We start from the raw sequence: 5,000 nt of genomic DNA, 5'->3' as shown, positions 1-5,000 counted from the left end.
CATATTGCAAAGGCGAATTCTCCCGTGTCGTGATGTGAATAATAACAGAAATGATAATGGTGATAATGGTGGTATTGCTACTGCTACTACTGCTACTGCTGCTACAACTTCTACTAGTTCTACTACTACGAAAACTATTTAGCGAACACTACTATTACTATTACCATTACTACTATTCCTGCTACTACTAATGCTACTGCTACTATCAAACTAATACTACTATTATTATTACCATTACTGCTGCTACTACTACTGCGTTACTACTCTTACTACTACTACTACTACTACTGAATGATAATGTTAATTATCATAATCATAATAATGATAATAATAATGATGATAATGATAATAATGATATTATCATCATTATCATCATCATCGTCATCATCATCATCACATCATAGTAATAATAATAATGATAATAGTAATGATGATGATGGTGATGATGATGATGATGATAATGATAATGATAATGATAATAACAATAATAATAATGTTAATGATAACAATATCATTATCATTGTCAATGAATAATAACAGATAATAACGATAATAATGGTAACGATAATAAGATAAAATGATAATATTAGTGATAATAGCAATAATGATAATCGTGATGATAGCAATAATGATAATAACAACAGCACCAACAGCAATAATAACAATACTAATTACAGTGTCAAATTAAAATGGGAAAACCAGCGAAACAAGTCAGTCAGTCATCAGGACTAGGAAAAACTATACTGAATAAGAGACCTTTGACGTCAGTGCGAGTAAACCGTATACTTGGGACACGTCACACACAGAGAAGCTCCTGGAGACAAAGACATAGATCTGCTCTCGTCGAGGGATGCTGTGCTTTTTTCCCACGAGGCTGAGGGGGACTATGGTAATAATGAGATTGATGATGTTATTTGTATTTCTTTAAAAAAAAGAAAAGGAAAGAAAGAAAGAAAGAAAGAGAGGAAGAGAAAATGAAAAAGAAACGTATGTTGGTATATGGGGTTCAATGCTTTATTTTGTTTGTATGATTATGATTATTTTTTCTCCGCTTCATGTGGATATGATTAATTACTTTTAAAATCTAATTTCAGAATTTTTTTTTTCTTACATATTCATTTCTTCTCACAATTTTGCGTTAATATATTTAACTGAATGATTTCTTTGCCACGTCACACTGACGGAAGATATCTCTAATCAGTCATAAACTTGTTATCTGTTTCTCATTCGCTTAATATAGCTGCCTCCTATATCACATCACTGCAATTAATGTATTGAAAGAACTAATAGTTATATCCCCTCTTCTCTGTGCAATTGGATAATTTATTTGCTTGAGCCAATTATTTGTTTTAATTGCTTTCATTAGCGTTCCTAGAGAAACTTGTATGGCCTAAAAGTCTATTTAGACGTTAACGCTTTCCTTGAAGTGGAAACAGAGAGATAGAGACAGAGGGAGAGAGAATGAGAGAAATAGAAGGAGAGGGAGGGGATGTAGAGAGAGAGAGAGAGAGAGAGAGAGAGAGAGAGAGAGAGAGAGAGAGAGAGAGAGAGAGAGAGAGAGAGAGAGAGAGAGAGAGAGAGTCAGAGATAGAGACAGAGAGACAAAGAGAGAAAGAGCAAGAGAAAGACTAAAAAGGAAAGAGAAAGTGTGCAAACAACATAACAAACAGGCAGACAGGAAGAGTAAAAGAGCGAGAAACAGACAGAGAAGACTTTTGGCACAGTGCCATGATGCCATGTGCTGACACCTCCCCCACTCCCTTATGATGTAATAGTATGAATGCCTCCCAGTCTCTTCAAGCTCCCTCTGTGTTAACCCTGACCTTGGTACTGTGTAGTGCCCGGCTCTGTGCGAGTGTTTGTGTGCATGTTTGTGGCAGTGATCATGCAATAGCCGCTTTACTAATAGGTGTGTGCATGCCGCATTGTTTTAGTTGTTTGTAGGTGTATTTGCGTGTAAGTATGTTTATTTATTTGTGTATGAATGTTTGTGGTGTGCGTTTGTGAACGTGTGTACGTATTTATAAATGTACTCGCGTGGCTATGAGAGCGTATGTACGTATGTATCTGTACCGAGACTATGATAGCGATAACACAATCAGATAAAATGACGTATATTCTAGATGATAATACTGTAACACTCTCACTTTCATTCTGTCTCATCCTGCATCCTAAAAAGAGGCAATTAATACGTGAAATCCATCCTCCCTTTGCAATAATGTCAACGATATCAAATTAACTTAGAAATTCTAGATCCTTCATGATTTCCACGAACTGAAGAGACGTGGAATTAAGCGAGGTCATAATCGTATATCTTTTTGACTGTTATGTGTTGGGTAAGTCTGTTTGTTTCATTTAATGATAATGATAATAAGGATGGTAATGATAATGATAGTGATAATGGAAATGAGAATATTGATGATGATGATGATGATAATTATAATGATAATGATAATGATAATGATGATGATAATGATGATGATGACGGTATTGTTGATGATGATGATAATGATAATGATAACGATAGTGATAATGATAATGATAATGGTAATGATAATGGTAATGACTATGATAGTGATAATGATAATGATAACAGTAATGATAATAATATTGATAATAAAATAATAATAAGGATAAAATATTGATACTACTACTACTACTACTAAATAATAATAATAATAATAATAATGATAATAATAATAATAATAATAATAATAATAATAATAATAATGATGATAATGATAATAAATAATGATAATGATAATAATAATAGTAATGTAAATAATAAGGATTATTACTATTATCATTTCAATATTTACTGTTACTATTATTAGTGTTACCTGTTCTACTATACTTTTACTGCTACTACTACTACTACTTCTACTACCACTAGTAGTAGTACTGATAACGATTAATAGTAATAATAATGATGATGATAACAATAATTATAATATAAACATAATAATTGTAATAACAGTAATTGATAATGATAATGATAATGATAATGATAATAAGAATAATGGCATTAATGATTATAATGATAATGACAATGATATCAATAACAACTGTAATGATAATAATAATAATAATGACAATGATATCAATAACAACTGTAAGGATAATGATAATGATGAAAATGCTTATAATCTTAATATTGACAGTTACAATTTTAACTATGCCAGTGATCATAAAAACTATACTGACAATCATAACAATGATGGTAGTAATAGCAGTAACAGTAATCATACCAAAAAAAAAAGAAAGAAAAAAAAGCCAATAACAGATAACAGACATGGTAATTACGCTGAGGAGACCAATTACATATAATAACACACGAACATTAGCATAGTTGACTGTATATATGTATCAAGTAAATTCTAAACCTTATCACAAAATTACAAAAATCGTCACAGTTCCACTTATCCCAACACTGTGCGGACCCAAAGACACCTTTAAAAAAAAGAAAAGAAAAGAAAAGAAAAAAAAAAAAACATATCGCAATCAAAATGGAATATCTACAGTATATAATGTCGAAAATAGTGCCTGACACAACTTAAAGACCTCTTAGCTCTCTAGATTAGCACTCGCTAGATTCGGCAGTGAGTCAGTGACCCTTGCAACACATAACTAGGTCAGGACAGATGTATCTAGGGCCGAACAGGTCATTGACTCCGAAAAGAGCATAGGGTTTAGCCGTGCTGCGTTACACCGAGATAACGTGGAATGGGATTATGGATCAAGTGAAATAGAGGAGGTTTCATGTATTTGATTATGTCAATGGAGTTCACACGTTTTATTAATGCATACATATGTGATAAAGACACATACATACAAACACTCACACACACACACACTTACACACACACACACACACACACACACACACACACACTTACACAGACAGACACCTAAACACACACACACGTAGTAATAGCAACAATGATAATAATAATAACAATAAGGATAACAATACTACTACTACTACCACTACTGATATGATGATGATAACAATGATGATGATGATGATGATGATGATGATGATGATGATGATAATGATGGTGATGATGGTGATGATGATGATGATGATGATGACAATAATAATAATAGCAATGATAATAACCATAACAACAACAGTGAAGATCGAACAGAAAGAAAAGGAGAAGCATAAGAATAATGATGGTAACTAATTGCTGTTATTATTACCAATTCTATCATCATTATCATCATCGTATAAACAAGGTTACCATCGTCCTTAGCCTCATCAGTGATAACATCAATATTATTATCTTTACTATCACTTTTATCGTAATTGCCATTCTTATTCCTATTGTTAGTATCATCATTTATTATTATCCTCATCGTCATTACCACCATCGTTAAAGTTAAGTTACAGTAGGAATATTAACCACAATAGTATAACTAGCATCATTATTATCATCATCATCATCAACATTCGTAATGAGAGTAGTGATCATAACTATAAACAATCATCAAGAGTCCTATTACAAAAAAGAAAAAAAAAGAAAAAAAAGAACAAAAAAAGAAAAGAAAACAACAACAAAGAATAAGGGACACAAGAACTAAAAACAAGAAACAATGAACAAATAGGGAAACAAGAAGAGGAAGAACAAGAATAAATAAAGAAAGAAATGAAGAGATAAAGGAATAAAAATAAAGAAGATGGTTAAAATAACAACCAAACAGAGGAAAAAGAGAATAATCAAATAAGAAGAACAAGTTAAACAAGAACAAGAACAGGGAAACGGAAGAAACGAAACAAGAAAAACAAAAAGAGCAAAAACAAGAATAAGAACATGCAAATAGGAAAAAAAGCAAGATAATGAAAAAGAAAATCAAGAAAAAAACAAGAAAAAATAAAAAAAAAGCAAGATAATGAAAAAGAGAAACAAGAAAAAGAAAAGAAAAGAAAGAAAAAGAAAAGGGAAATTAAGAAAAAGAAAAAGAAAAGCAAAAAAAATGAAAAAGAAAAGCAAGATAAA

The sequence above is a fragment of the Penaeus monodon genome, chromosome 12, assembly GCF_015228065.2.
Source record: "Penaeus monodon isolate SGIC_2016 chromosome 12, NSTDA_Pmon_1, whole genome shotgun sequence".
Lineage (NCBI taxonomy): Eukaryota > Metazoa > Arthropoda > Malacostraca > Decapoda > Penaeidae > Penaeus > Penaeus monodon.
Note: the sequence above shows the minus strand (reverse complement) of the source record.